Below are 17,378 nucleotides of genomic sequence, written 5' to 3'. Positions count from 1 at the left end.
TTCCAGGTTGACTTCTAAAAGAATTCTGACCAGAATATTGAAAATTACCATATGGCTGATATCTATAACTTTCTCTAATGTACATTCACGAAACACTAACCTTTCGACGCCAAAATAAAATATGATTGCTTACCATGTCGGACCGGTATTTATATGGTTATGTTTCATCGTGGATAGCGTGGGTAACAACAGGTCATGACCTGTAACCTTTTTTGTTTTTTACTTTGAAGAGCGCTAACCTAGATCTTCGTCATTATATTGCTGTTTAAACATGTGAAAGCCAAAGGCTGTGCCGAAAATAATAGAAAATAAAAGGAAAAAAGAAATATCACAAATATATCACAAAAATATCACATATGTCAGTTTTCACATGACTACTTTGAGGTTTTCTTTTCCTTTCATAGCAATAAGAGGTGAACCCTGGGACATCTGCTGACTGAATGAGCCTCTTCACTATTATTGTTGATCTACAACCACAGAGAACTACTCAGATCCAAGCTAAGGTTAAAATATCTTTGTCTCCTTGTATCATTAAAACAAAAGACTAACAATAGAGTGAATACTTTTCATCCAAAGTCAGGGTTTAATCTTTCAAATAAGATCAAATTGGTAATCAAGAGTAGTTCTCATTGTTTTGGGCTGACCAAATTAAACCATTTAAACTACCACTAACAAAAAAAGAAAAATTACATTATTTCACAATTGCTGCTATGATCTAATATCTTAAATTCTAAAATAGATTATATTGGTGAAAATATTTTCAAAACTTTACTCATAAATAATTTGATTGATTTTTGTTTCATGTTCTGTTTTTGATGGAATTGAATGAATATTTAAACTTTTCCAACAACAGCAGGTCATAATAGCTCCATTTGATTCCATTAATTAATATTTTTAATTAAATTCCAATGAATATCATTTTCCTTGTACTCTTTGAAGTTTCAGATCTACTGATAAGTTTGAACTTCTATTAATTAAAAAGACATGTTTTTATACAAAATCAATCTTGATTAGGCTTGATAACAAAAGATACAAACTGCTTTACGCTCATCAAAACTATCATCCAAATATAATCAAAATCTAGCATTTCAATTCAGTGCAACTAGAGTAGACAAAGTGTCCTGAGACATGAGGTAAGTAATAACTGGTGTTTATTTGGAGCTAACTTAAGCATTACCAGTGGCATATTTAGGCGACATGTGAAATCTTTTTATGTTGAAGTAGAAATTGATCCCTCTAAATGCTCAAAATTCATATCAGGCCACATCAAAAACATTGACTTCTGGGAGTCTCTGGGAGCCTCTGGTAGCCGCAAGACACTCAGCCTTGCCTTGGAGAGACACCTCATATTTTGGCCCTCTCTCAGGCATTTTCTAGTTACTCCCCTGAGCATTACCCATACCAGTTACCAGATATGTCAATCCCAGTAAGCGCCCCATTAACCATTAGAAACAGGTCTGATTAACATCATATTTTTGTAAATCAGGAAGTTGAAAATAAGACCTTTTGATAATAGAAATTTCAAGAACGTCAGAACTTCATCTAGAGATTGAAACAGATTTTTTAGTTGATTGACGCCAAGTGAGATAGAAAATTATAAGAAGATTGAATCTACTTTTTTTTAAAAGGAATTAACCAATGGAGCTTCTGTAGTATCATATTGATCTCTTTTCCTTGTAGCTTTGACTTTGATGTCACGATACCAAACACAATATATTTTCAACGAATACATATTTGATATCCTTTACACTTGCTCTTTGTTGAGACTAAATAATCTTGTCTATCGTAGTTTTGTGGCCATTTTGGTAATTCTTTTTCAGTTTCTATTTACTAATCGTATTAAAGCAATTCGGTATGTCCTGTATCTAGGTTAAAATGGCGTCTGATGATAACTTATTCACAGACGTGAAGTAAAATTGACAACAATCGCATCAAAGGATTGAATAATATTGACTTTTCACATGTTACATGGAATGGAATTTAAATGTAGCATGTAATAGTATAAAATATTTAGCACTCTGATCCGCCACTGATCTTCTGTATTTTTAAAGAGTCAGGAATAACACATTACATCGTTTATCAGTTGGTATTTGATAATACATTATTAAAGTTTGCAAGATACTAATGGAAGGGCAAAGCCTTAAATAAAATATGTACTGAAAAGCACAAGAGACCTACTCCCAGGTAAGATAAACCTTGTCAGAATAAAAGCAATGAAAGTGAGAATAAAACATACAAATCACATACACTTATTCCTTCATTTAACACATGCCACATTAGCCAGTATAATCAGTGACACCAAGACTTCAGGTAAGTGCAATGAGGGCAAACCATAAAAAAATTATAAAATGGAGTTGAATATTTTATAAACACTCTAGATAGAGCTATAGACATGGTGACAAGTAACCAAATATTCAGGTTGGCAACATAGCAGAAACATTAGAAATACCATCTTCACTTTGTTCTCCTTACTGTGCGGAACAACAATTCCTGTAAGGCAATGATGTAACCAACTGTGAATTTTCTTTTTTTATTGCTTGTCGTTAAATAACAATGGGTGGGAAGTTCAATACACTGATATGAATTCAAGCATTCCTTTCTCATATACCAGAAGTAGAGCAGGGTAAAATAATCAAAATAATTGGTAATTGTTGCTGGGAAATCATAATTTTGATAATCATGTTTCATAATTAATTAAATGTCAAAGTTACATTTTCTCCAGTCTACCTTCTCGTGGTTAGTCATCCACTACTAGAAGTAATATCTTGCACCAAGTTTCACTTCAGCACTTCAGCATGTTACTTACCCATGATAAACTATTTCAACTGATGAAAATTCACATTATGAAAATTTTATTTTACAAGTATAACCCCTTGAAATAAATATTTGGTAATCAATACCCAGTACCCTGACTAGCAGAATAAAAGAGTAAGTTGAAAGTAATTTTGGTGAGTGGACGTCACTATATGAATATTTCAGGTCAGTGTGTATACCCCAATGACCACTGTCCTTCAATGGCAACACTTCAATGGTAAAAACATGTCAACATGTTGGATATCTGTACTTAAAGAATGTCAAAGTTTTTGTTTGAACTTGAAGGATTGCTGTCATTATGTCATTGTTGATAGGAAAAGAGAAAACTACCAGTACCGGTAACACTTTAAGTATTCATTTAATGAGAAAGTAATGGTAATTTACTTAAGTGTAACATTCACTATCAGCAATTGATGTCATTAACATTTAGCTTTTTCTGCAGATGATGGAATAAGTCAGCGCTATTTAGATGCAAATCAGTCACAGTAATATCAGATAGCTTGAAAGGCAAGGTAACTTATGATGGGATCTCAGAGCTGTGTTTAAATCCATGAATTAGACTTCAACCAAATTTCCCTCCCATTTGTCCTGATATTGATTTTATATCCTAAATGTGTCAAACACTTGTATAAACTCCTGTCGATTGAAACATGCCAATTGCACCTTCACCTCCACACAAAAGCTGATTTGGATTCTCTGCTATCATACTTAGATAACATACTTTCCGAAGGGTCCCAAGTACCCAAGTGCTCATCCGTGAAAAGCCTCCCCACTTTCCACCTACAGTGTGAAATGTCAATGTGTTGACACTATTAGATCGTTGGTTTCCATCAGTTAGTGGACTACAGCGATTATGCACCTGTATATTCATACTTTGAGTATGAAATACACGGCAAATAGGTACTTCTTTGTTGTTCCATACTAATGAGCTGAAAAAGCTGAATGTATACCAACTGGGCTGGGATGGAACTAAGACCACAAATTCAGTTAGCAAGAAAATAGCTGAGCTAACCCTTTCTATGATGGAGGCTCTTGAACAGCCTGTTGACCATAGGCCTATAAGTTTATTGCGCAAAATTAGCCTCTAACATCCAGTCCCTCTTTGTCTACATACAATTTGCTTAAAATCTTTGTAATTAACTGAGTCTACAGTGGCTATTGAATCTGATTGGTTGTAAATCCACAGTTCGTTTTGAAAGATGAAGGAAAATAATTCAGTTATTATGACAATGTCATCCTATGTCAATAAATAAAACATACGCTGATAAAATATCAATTATAAACTAACAAAATATGTGGGGGTTGTCAGTAATTTTGGTTGTAAACAAGTCGTTTGAGAATTGTAGATCGAATATGCTAAAATGTTATTATCTCCTATGAAAGAGTCGTAATAGAAAATTAAATGAAAAATCCCAGACTATATTCTCTTCGTAGACCGGAATATAGTTTGGGCATCAAGAGACTAGTCTAAAATGAGTGACTTCTCAAATATCATTGACACTGTTTGATCATCTGAACCTCTAGATTAGTGAACCAACATCACACAAGCTCAGTGATTCCAGTCTTAACACTATTTCTTTACAGCATAAATCAACACTTCAAGAAAAAGTAATTCATAGTGCAGTTTTTTCTTTACTTAAATCCCAACATTTTGCAAAGCAAGATGGTAGTTTGGGTTATTGATAAACATACAAATATTTTCAAAATAATGCACAATACATCAAAGGAAATCTAGAAAAAAAAAACAAACCTTAATTTTAACTCTTTTCTTGACAATTCTTCCTTCCTTCAAGATCACAAGAAAGCAATAAAAAAAAATATAAGAATGCTCCTCCTGATATAATAAAATAGTGAAGAAATAGTTTTACCTCATAAAGATATAAACCACTTTACACCTTTAACAAGATGTGCTATGATAAACAACGAAACAAGTTGAAAATAACTCAAAGGACTGATAATATAAATAAATAATACGTACATTATATTACTCATGCAGCTAATTACTTGTGACCTCAACCAGTACAGACAATTAGTAATTTACAAGAATAAACTTATAATTGAAAATAAACTTTAAAGGAGAATAGTCCTGGAATTTCATTTATAGTAAAATGTTTGGACAAATTTGATTTAAGCAATATAAAAATAATCTAGGGTGAAAAATGTGTGCAATTTTTTCTTAAATGTAACTCTGAGCATTGTAAAAACAACATATTTTTATTTATCTGATTTCTGCTTTTAAATTGTCAATGTTTGAACATGACAACAAAACAGGTGCAAATAATCGACAACAGTAGCTGAATTATGACTAAATATAAAAACAAACTTAAATTAATTTTTATTATTGCGGGATGAGATGACTATATTTTTTTCAAAGAATCCATAAAGAATCAAATGTGAACCGATTGACTGCCAGACAGCCTGGGCGATTTCAATATACAACCACATTATTATGTGGGTGTACAACAACTTGACTGATATTTAAAAGCTAAAATTCAAAACTTATGAATTTAGCCGTTCTCATAGCACAATAGCAACTTGTGGTTTTTTTTTTTTTTAAAATGTCAACATGTCCTATATATTTAATTTTGGTATATCTTTATAACATTATATAACCTATTAAAAGTAATTAATATAATTAAGAAGATTAAGATAATAACAAGGTAATTAGAGATTTTATAGAATTAATCACAATCATTATTTACATTAACATACCACAGTTACCGGCCTGAAATTATTCTCATAACAAAAATCAAAATTGCTAATATTAAAGAGCTCACTGATTCATATTTTTTCTTCACTAAAGATAGCTTGCCAGGCAAGATAACATACGCCTACTACCAGCTGTCAGAAATGATAAAGTAACAAAGTCTGTAGTGGTTTAATATGTGAAACCAATCATCCTATTTTTACTAATTTCAAGCTTTACTGAGATCTCATACCAAGTTTCATCAAGATCATATAAAAAATGTAGTCTCTATCAGGTCTACAAGCCAAATTAGACGCATTGAATTAATTCAAGGGCAATAACTCCAAAACCGTTCACCCGATTGTTACCAATTTCAACTGAGATCTTGTCCATATATACATGTATACCAAGTTTCATCGAGATCAGATAAAAACTGCACCCTGTATCGTGACTACAAGCCAAATTTTTAGGGTTTTTACAAAATCAAGGGCAATAACTCCAAAACCATTCATCTGATTATGACAAAATTCAAACTTGACTGATATCTCATCAATATATACATGCATACTAAGTTTCATCAATATCAGATAAAAACTGTAGTCTATAGCCTGCCTAAAAGCCAAATTTTACTAAGCCAAGGGCAATAACCCTTAATCCAATTATTACCAACTTCAAACTTCACCGATATCTCATCAATATATTCATGCATACTAAGTTTCATCAAGATGGTATCAAAATTGTAGCGTTCATTGGGCATACCAGACAATTTTAACGCAATTTTACTATGTCAAGGGCAATAACTCTGAGACCGATTATCCCATTATTACCAATTTTGAACTTTACCGAGATCTCATCAACATATAAATTCATACTAAGTTTCATCAAGATCGGATAAAAATTGCAGCCTTTATCGTGCATACAAGCCAAATTTAACGCATTTTTACTAAGTCAAGGGCAATAACTCTGAAACCATTTATCCGATTATTACCAATTTCTAACTTGACTGAGATCTCATCAATATATATATGCATACTAAGTTTCATCAAGATCAGATAAAAATTGCAGCTTTTATCGTGCATACAACAAATGTGGATGGACGCACTGGGGGCGACGGCATTTCCATGTGGGCGTATAAAAACTAAGAGAAAGAAATGAAAAGAATTGAATGGAGTTTTATGTACTGCTTTTCTGCACCTAGTGAAGTCATGCTACTCTATGCAGTATGCAATGAGGGAATTTTTCCATGACAGACGCATTAACCTACTCTTTTTATTTCAAACTCTTGAGGGATCTGTTCACAGTAGCATAAAAGGCCTCAGTTTATTGTCCCAACGGACGACCAGATTTTTTTTTCCTGTGCCAGTCCCTCTGGCAAACATCACTGACAAGTGGAAACCATGTTGAAAAATCTGAAGATTTCATAAATAAACAAAATACTAATGATCCAAACCCCAAAACAAAACTTGAAATCCACAACAACATTTTAAGCGAAAAATTGGTAACACAGCTAATGAAATTTTCACATGAGGAAGTATATCAATCAAGTAAGTAAGTATTTCATAATGATAAGTGGTATCAGGTATCTGAACCTAGGCCTGGATTTGTAAGCAAGCAAGGGTTTAACTCACTGAGCAACTGAGGCTTCAGAGAAGTATATTAGTCAAAGTTAGCTTATTTACAGAGTATTCATACAATGAAACAATATTCAAAATAGCTAGTGAAAATCATGATATTGTTGTTAATTAAAGTAGATGTGTATACCAATATTGTGTACCGGTACCGGTGACTGTAAAGATAGGTTATTTGGTCCATTGCAATGAGATGTTAATTTGTGATATTAGCAATGGTGCTCACCAACGTACAAGGGCTATTTCTGGTAAAGACTGTTAATTAATGTTGAAGGACCATTCTGCTTTTTTGGTCAACAATTTTATCATCAACAGTATGCTATTTATATATACCTGGTATGTACCTGGTTTGTTTTCAAAAGGTTAATTAACAACTGAGAGTATTGTAAATGTTAAATCTAGTTTTGCCGTTTATCTAGATGACTTGATATTATTACATGAAACATTTAGAATACATAGGAGACATATTTCTCTATAACATTTTAAATAGTTTTGGTATTAAAAAATTAACAGCTGGACTTTTTCAGTTAAAATTTTCAGATACTTTAACTTAACGTCGTCAACGGACACATATCTCTAGAGTTTTGTTTAGAGTTTTTACAAATTTGAGCAAAAAAAAAATTTCGACCTACAAAGAGCAGATTGTCCCTTTAATTAAATACTTACTCAGAAATATTATTCCTATTTCCGTTTAATAGAGTATGGATAACTCACACTCCAATATCCTTAGTTGAGCTAGGTATATACCAGGTCCTGTAAACTCATAGAAAAACTTGAGTGTTTATCACGTTAAAATCTCTGTTGAACATTTGTCCACTAATAGAAGTATAACAAGAGCTATACTGGTGAGCAAGTCTGATGTGTAAGCATCATTTGCCATTAATGGGTTAAATCTTTTGGGACTAAGTAGAGGTGTGCAACTAACACTTTCTTTCATTGGGCTTTTAGATTTTTCATGAACTCAAAGTATTCTTCTTTTTATCAAATCCAGAAATGAAAAAGATAGTAAATCGAAAGAATATGTTTTGCTTACAAGTCTATCTGAATTTTCTTTAGATTTCCATGGCATTCTAAATATATAAGTGAGATTGAATTGCAATAGTGCAGATTTCATTGATTGATGGTAAAAAAAAAAAATTCACAGAAGCAGAGAATCTCCAATACATCATGTCTAATGTTTCCTCAAGCAGATACAATTTAAAGTGACTTTAAAGAGATTTTCATCTTTTCTTATTGTATCAGTAACACTGATAGCTCATCAATTTACACCGAAGTATGTGGTTCTTCCAATTACACTAAATAAACTAAACTTAAGCATTTATGACATAGCTATCACAAAGATAGATATTATTAGTAGTTTTCTTTATAGTGTCATATACAGTTTAAAGCATTTCTAAAACTTAAAGCCCCAAACAAATAAACAGCTAGAAAACCTCTTTACAATCCCTTAAAAATTATCCATTAGAAACTGAAAGAAAGAGTTGATCAAAACTTATTGATGAATAGAAACTGATTTTGGATGGAGACAATTTCTTTATCAATATGAAGTATCTACTTAGAAGTATGAATGAAAAGTGCTAAAAGAAAATGAGCTTGAAGTAGACAATTGCACACCTCATTCTCTTCCTGGTATCACCAATAGATGAGTTTGAATATTATAATTGAAATGATTGCACAATGTATATATTGAGTGGTGCTTTAATTGAAAATATTGATCGTTTATCAGACTTAAAACCAGTTAATGGAATCAGTTTAAAAACTTAATGCAGGAAACTTATTTTGGAAGTCAATTTAAGTCTATCCACATGATCATGAAGTGGCTCTTTTGGGGACCTATAAACCATCAACAGCAAATTGGCAAAAAGTTTCTATAAAACTCCAGCTAATTACCTCATGAATTTTATATGAAGGATTATTCTTCTATTAATCAATTTTGTAAGCTAAAAAGCTTTTTCATACAAGTTTTTAATAGAACTACTTATATTTTGTTCAAATTCAGAGCTAGGGTCTAGTGGCCTACCATGTTTGTAAATCATGATGGTTTAAGAGTTTAGTTACTCAAGACTATAACCACTTCACAATAATTCACATGCTTTTTTTAAAATATCAAAGTGCTAAGAAAAAAATTTTTAAACTCTTTTTTTTTTTCACGCTTTTAGAAGGGGAGAAATGTAAGCAAGATTCAAACCTGGTCACTCTTATAACATAAAGGTAAAAAAAGCACCAACAGGCAGGGACAATTAAAAAAAGAAAAAACATTGAATGCTGACACTTCATAAAAGTAAAACAGAATTAGTCACGGTATTTTGGATTGGTTTTTTTTCCAATATTCCTCAGGCAACATAATCAAAAAAGTGCATTAATTTAGAATTCATTAAAATGCATTGATAATTTACAACAAAGTATTTTCAAAGACTTAAATTAAATACTTCAAAGCACTGATAGTGAATGAATGAATAATTGATAATCAATCAAATGACAGAATGCAAAATTAAAAATTCTTCTCACTTGAGTGTTTATGACCTTGCTAACAGCTAATACATCATGGACTTTTGTCTAGTCTGTAGTTTTAGATTTTGATTGAGCCGTCAATGGATTTCGCTGAATTTCACACATTTGATAGATATATGAAGACAATAGTTGTTTCTTCATAAGCACCAAGAAACAACTTGGCTTAAGACAATCAACAAAAGCCTTGGTACTTTCACTGGGTACAAATCACTTTTGAAAAATACATTCCTATTGTCTTCATGAAGTTTTGCTTGGAAATTTCACTTTTTTACTAACCATTTTCATTTCAAAAAGTTTTTTTTCATATAATTTCTGCATAATTTTACACTCTAACGATTAAACTAGAACAGATGAAAGTAACTGTTAATTAGTGCTTCAAAGAAAAGTCCAATTTATAGCTTCTTGAATGGACAGCAAATGACTGATCATTGAAGCTAAAATACTCTTTACAGCTTGGAGGTTGGTTTGCCCACATTCAATATCTTCATAAAACTTATCTTGAAAGGCTTCATAACCATAAATACAATTAAAACTGTAGTTGTTTTTGTGTGTGCACCAAGAAGGAACTTAACCAAAGAGACTTAAAAAAAAAGTGGTATTACAACGGTAAATTACATCAATTTGGTCATTAAAGCTAAAATATTCTTTACTGCTTGGAGGTTAATTTGCCCACATTCAAAGCCTGCATAAAACTTATCATGAAAAAGGTTCATAACCATACATGTCATGTGCTATAGCATCATGTGTATGTTACAACACCATATAACCATTTCTGAACCATCAATCTCATTCATGTAGATAGATGTTGTCCATTTGGAGTAAGCCATCTCTTTTTAAAAATGTACGCCCACCACGGCATGCGGATGGTAAACATTCAAGATTTTGGGGCAAGGGCAATAACTCTGCTTCTAACCGTCGAAAATAGCTCAAATTCGAACTTGATCTTCGTTATAGGAATATGTATACACATACCTAATTTCATTTGATTCCATCAAAAAATTTAGTTTCTAGAGCGTTTACAAGCAAATGCTGACGGACTCTAGTTTTTAGAGTGTTTACGAGCAATTGATGTTGATAGAAGCACTTACTGTATAGAGGTTAAAGGGCGATAATTCCTCAAAACTGACATAAGAGGCCTAAATCTTGAAAAAGCCTTAAATTTAATCAGAAGTAAACTAAACTTTCTCAAACCTTTCGATTTAGGTCCAATAACATCCATTTTAAGTTTCATCAAAATCGGTTGAAAACTAAGAGAGTAATAGCATATTCAAGATTTTGGGGCAAGGGCAATAACTCTGCTTCTAACGATCGAAAATAGCTCAAATTCGAACTTGATCTTTGTTTTCTGAACATGTATACGCAAACCGAATTTCATTTGATTCCATCAAAAAATCTAGTTTTTAGAGCGTTTGTTGACGGACGGACAGGGGTGCCGACAATATACGTCCACATAGAGAGATGTGAGTGTATAAAAATCAGATACATTGTCCACTAAAACCTTTGTTAAAGAGTCTCTTTTAAATCATAGATACATTAACATTTTTCGAGCTCAATGAAAATAGATGTCTTATCAACCTCCTCAGCCTTCTATCCATAAATAAGATTTAAACACCAACCTGTGACATTTCTTTTTTGAAGTGTTTTGAGAATTCATATTTAAATATGCCCCTCTTGAGGTTATTAAGTTCCTAAAGAAAATGAAAGCGTTTGGCAAATATTAAACGGTTACAAAATTATTGTGTATCTGATTTGTTATATTCCACAGGAGAGCTGTCAACTAATTCTAGATACATCATCTATCATAATATTTATCCAATGTAATTAACAAAAACTACCACAAACTTAAATAAGTCTGGTGCAAATTCATATTTCATAATTTTACTCTTTTACAATAAAGATAAATATGGCACTTGTGATTCCTTGCCAATCAATATTCCAATTGCCAGAGCTCTCTCTTTGAAGAGTTGCATTTTTGCACTTTGGGACTTGATTTAATTTTGTCCTTGAAGAGTGTCACTTTTGTACTCTGTGACTGGCTCACAAACAACTTCAAATTCACAGGCATCTTTATAATGTCAAGCTAATACAATCTTAAAAAATATAATGATATGGTAAAAATATTAGTCTTTTCTTTAGATACTTTATAGAATAAATTCTGAAATGTAAGCGTTTTTTTTGGGACCACATGATATATATTTTCCTACTAGTAAAGATGCAATGGTTTACTTTTGGGTACCATTATTATAGAATAAACTAAGGAGCAATAGGATACTATATTGACTTTAAACAGGTCACAAGGGTGCACAAATTAAGATTGATCTTTACAAGTGTGTTCTGTAAGATTACAGCATATAATACATTAGTCTGAATTACATCTTAAGAAAGTAAAAAGAAAGAATGGTAAGAGTTCTAGTATATAATCCTATATCAAGCATAAGACTTAAATGATTTTATATTTTAAAGAACTTGCTTTAAAGAAGAAAAATATCTTTCAAGTTTAAATCACCTGTAATTATTACTTTTATTGGCATTATGAAATTCATTTTTTCTAAATATGCATTGATTCCTATCTTTTTTTTGAATAGTCTTCAAATTGATCAACACAAATAAGCTTTATTTTTGAAAAGTAATTGCCACAATCAATCTAATTGTTTTTAAAACCTAAAAGCAAATGGCTTTGTTAATCAATTGAATTATCCACAACAATAGCAGTAGGCAAATCAGCTTAGTTACTACATGAATCAAGGATTTATATTTTGAGAGATGACATTATTAAAGGATTGACTGGTCACCTCCCCAAAAATAATAATGATTTTAAATAAATTCAAGTCTTGTTAAATACAATGCTCAGTTCGCTTATCAATATTTGACCTTTCAAGAACACAAAGCCAGCTTGACAAAATCGATTCCAGGTTCATAAATCAATTGTGGAAATTGCCTCATAAACCTAAATATCTAATTGCCATGCACATACTCACTATGATTAATTATGTCCAATACTCAATAAATATATATTCCCATGTTAATTCACAGAACAGTGAGTTGCCATGACAAAATTTGTAAACAAGTATTCTAAAAAATAATTTTAATCAATTTTCCTGTTATATAACTTTATTCAGTATCAATAAATCACACAAATGAATCTCAAGTTTTATAATTTAAATCAAAAATCAATTATTTCAATCATTAGGTCAGAATAAAAAATTTATATTCTCTAAGTTGTTATGGGTGGTTTTAGCTACCTATATAACTTTCCACGATCTGAATTAGTATACAATTACATAAATTTAAATGGATTGCAGCTTACTTTACTAGTGATGGCGCGATATATCGGAGAACCGATGTTTCGCAATGCATCATGCTACAATACACGTATCATATCGCAACGTCTTGTATCGATACTTGACGATACCTTTCATTCATTTTGTTTTTTTTAATGAAATTGTTAGAAAGATTTTATAAGACAGTAGACGCTTACCAATTCTATCACTATATTACCAAATATCACCATTATAAGATATAAATGAATATATTGAAACTTTATTAAAGATAAAATGTTAATACGTATCGTATTGTGACATGATTGATGATACACAGCACTATACTTTATAGAGTGTTTTTTAAACAATTATACTATCTGAAATTTCATGATTTTTTTCATTTGGCTGAAATAAATAAAAAGAAACTTGATGGCTACAGGGTTCAATCTAAGTAGAATGACATTGCAATTGCTAGTTAAATAACCTCTTTAGCAATGTAGTATTTCCTATTATTAACCAAATTAAAATTACTTCTGACAATCTGTACAACTTTCTGATATTTTAAAACGAATTAAAGGTTAGATTCATTTTCTCATTGCTCCAGTTGACCATACATTTAAATTATTAAAACTAAATTAAACTAATTCTATGTTGACCCACTGCTATCACTGGTTAAGTAAGCTCAAACTTACTGATTATTTGTATTAATAATCTTACCGTACAAGCTACAATTATGGTAAGAATAAAATAAAACAAGTGGTTGCCTAGCAAGATACGCCTACTTTCCTGATACATTTTCAGTATATCAAGGGCAGTCACCTTTCTGTGTCAAATCATACCAAAAATCTAATTTGTGCAAGATATTGTTGATTTAAACAAACACACATTATTTAATAAAATTCTGACATAAACTGTCACCTCTATCTATTTTTTTGTCAAGGGCAATAACTCCGTTGATCGAAAAATTATCAAATTCAATCTTGACTAAGATCTCATCATTATAAATGATCATAAATTTCATTTAAATCGAAAAAAACTGTACTCTCTATTGTGTTCACAAACAAATTTTGACGCGTTTTTCATAAGTCAAGGGCAATAACTTGAAACAGTTCATCGAAAGATCCTCAAATTCAAAAGTGTCCAAAATCTCATTAATATAAATGATCAAACCAAATTTCATTTAAATCAGATTAAAAATGGTGTCTCTATTACGTTCACAAGCCAATTGTGGACGGACCGACGGACAAGGGCGACAACAATTTACGACCACATTATAATGTGAGCTTATAAAAAGGGCTAAATAGGAAATCTTTCTTTTAGATGGAGTGAGCCAATCCCGTCCAGATTTTCTCTGAGGGAAGAATAGGTCTCTAGAACTTACTGCTGGCACTTGCGATCTTTCCACCGTCAGTGCGCTCAGATCCTTAAGTCTTAGTATAACTCTATGGTCCAGATAGAACAAATCAATAAGCTAATTGATATTGCAAGATATTGTTGATTTAAACAAACACACATTATTTAATAAAATTCTGACATAAACTGTCACCTTTAGCTATTTTTTTGTCAAGGGCAATAACTCCGTTGATCGAAAAATTATCAAATTCAATCTTGACTAAGATCTCATCATTATAAATGATCATAAATTTCATTTAAATCGAAAAAAACTGTACTCTCTATTGTGTTCACAAACAAATTTTGACGCGTTTTTCATAAGTCAAGGGCAATAACTTGAAACAGTTCATCGAAAGATCCTCAAATTCAAAAGTGTCCAAAATCTCATTAATATAAATGATCAAACCAAATTTCATTTAAATCAGATTAAAAATGGTGTCTCTATTACGTTCACAAGCCAATTGTGGACGGACCGACGGACAAGGGCGACAACAATTTACGACCACATTATAATGTGAGCTTATAAAAAGGGCTAAATAGGAAATCTTTCTTTTAGATGGAGTGAGCCAATCCCAGGAAGAATGGATAATATTAATGGGCAATCGGATGAATATAATGTTTGATTAACCGAAATAATCGGATAGACATAATCGATTAATAATCAAAACACGCTCCATTTATTGAACATGTACTTGTTTTAAGGCTTTATGAATTTGTTTCTGTGCCGAATCTAAGGCTAGTCCTAGAGAAAAATTAATCAAAGGTGTGACAAATTATCAGGATCTCATTGTTTTAGTCACCTAATCTTATAAGTTAAGTTTAATTATTTATTTGAAATTTTATATCATCAACAAAAACAACATGACTGACTTTTTATGTGGTTTGCAGAGGTTGCCAACTTTCAGTTGAGAATCGATTAGTACCGGTAACATCGCTGGACTTTCAACAACCGATAATCGATTGTCGCTGACAATTGCAACATCATTAATGGATAATAATATAAGCTCAAGGCCAAACCTAGATACAATAATAAATTTTTGTAGTGCAAATCAAATATGACATCCAACAATAACAATGACTTTGAAATCTGTTAAATTACAAATGTGAAATTGGTAAGTGATAGGCTAGTGGCTAGATGATTATGATGTATGTGATGATTGCAATGCAATGAACTCCCCCTTAAATTAAACAATGGAGTCCTACTCTTCGCCACCATGTGGGCTAATTGCCATTCCAAAGTACCAAAGCCAAAGACCAAATGGCAAAATCAATAGCCTACACTACAATGTTATTAATGGTAAATGCATAGCCCGGCATAAAACAAGAAATCAACTTCTAAAATAGCCAAATCTAAAACGCACGTAAACTTACTTATCTACCCATTTCGGCTGATGTAGGATTTAAATAAATGTCATCACATTCAAAAGATTTGCCTAAGATTAAAAATATTCACAGTTGCTAAGGATGCTTCTCGCTATGGCCGCTACTTTCTTTTTTTTATTTTTAGACAAAAATGTCGTGTACATTTTGCAGGTACTTGTTGCTAAATTGAAACGAATTCGAGGATAGAATCATTGTGATGTAACACCTTAATAACAGGCGTAAGCCATAGACCGAACACTTTAAAAGCGATTTTAACGGTTAGGACAATCGACCAATAAAAGGCTAGATAGCTTGCCAAGCAACATAGGCCTATTAAATAACTTGCAGCCTCCACTAACTGATGCGAGAGTTTTCGAACGACTAATAAAGGTCTACGTCCAGATTTTCTCTGAGGGAAGAATAGGTCTCTAGAACTTACTGCTGGCACTTGCGATCTTTCCACCGTCAGTGCGCTCAGATCCTTAAGTCTTAGTATAACTCTATGGTCCAGATAGAACAAATCAATAAGCTAATTGTTTCACATTATCATAGTTTTTGCTAATTGCTAATAGGCTATCAGAGATGTTGACGAAAGTGGGCTTATACTTATAACATTAGAAAGGACTTAATTGGGATATATCAAATTGTAAAATAAATTTAAGCGTATGTGTATCGTGTATAGTATCAGAGGGAGGTTTCTTCAAGAAATCCAATCTGAATTTTCAAGCTAATAAATTTAGATTTGTCTTGAATTATTCCAAGGCATGTCTGTTTCTTTGTATTGTCTATAAAATGTGATTAGTTTATAAGACATGGTTTATACTAACTGTCTAATTCACTTGCTGTACTTCGTGATTATTGCAAAAGCTTCTCAATTTTCCATCTCCATTGACATTTTCAGAAGAAGAGCGAGGGACTTAATGAAATATTGATTCAACCTAATTGTCTCCGATCCCTGTACCAATAGACACAAATTAGTTAAAGGGCAAAGACAGAACAGTGGAAATGACATACACAATATATACGCACTTCGAACCGGAAGCTTGGTCTACATTAGAGAGTTAATGGTAAAGGAAGTCTACTATAATTTCTATGAACAATCCCGGAAATTCTATTGACATTAATCAAATTCAGACCACAATGTCTCAAACCTACCTACTCCAAATAAATACATCTAAACTGAAAGTAGGCTTTTGCTGATAGACGAAACAAAAAATGTAGGCCTACAGAATTTAACGTAGGCCTAATTCTGTAGTAGGCCTAAATTTACATGATAATTATTGATATTTGTATCCTTTTAGGAATTTGATTATATGCCTTTAGATATCCAAAAGACAATCCAGGAGTAGACGTATGGCGGGGTCGTTTGGACACGATGCACAGACATCTTAATGAAAATCGGAATGGTGAAAATTGATGCTATTAGTGTCCCAGATAAACATACAAACTTAAGAAAACCTCTTTACAATACATTTAAGTAAATTATTGAATAAGTGAAAGCTAAAATATTAGTTTCTCCCCTGAAAAAAAGACAGCGATGCAAACTTAAAGATCTGTATTTCAATCAGACAATCGACAAAATGACGCGTTCTCAAACTATTACAAAAGACGCGTTCTATTAAAGACGCGTAAATCTTAAGTAGATGTTCAGATCAGATTCTGAACAAGGTGACCAAATTCATACAAAATTCTTAAGGTAGCCTACTTTGATTATCATTATTAAAT

General features: G+C 31.9%; 1 protein-coding gene across 1 annotated transcript in view; it reads right to left on the bottom strand.

The window, feature by feature from the left end:
- Syt7 (synaptotagmin 7) overlaps positions 1–15,708 on the bottom strand; it is a gene marked incomplete at its 3' end in the record, with an annotated part of 82,006 nt that extends 66,298 nt beyond the window's left edge. The window contains exon 1 of the mRNA XM_009067151.1: positions 15,663–15,708. The remainder of the gene's footprint in view (positions 1–15,662) is intronic.
- Positions 15,709–17,378: the final 1,670 nt, after the last annotated feature.

The sequence above is a fragment of the Lottia gigantea genome (assembly GCF_000327385.1).
Source record: "Lottia gigantea unplaced genomic scaffold LOTGIsca_8, whole genome shotgun sequence".
In the NCBI taxonomy this organism is placed as follows: domain Eukaryota; kingdom Metazoa; phylum Mollusca; class Gastropoda; family Lottiidae; genus Lottia; species Lottia gigantea.
This window is presented reverse-complemented; position numbering and strand designations above follow the sequence as displayed.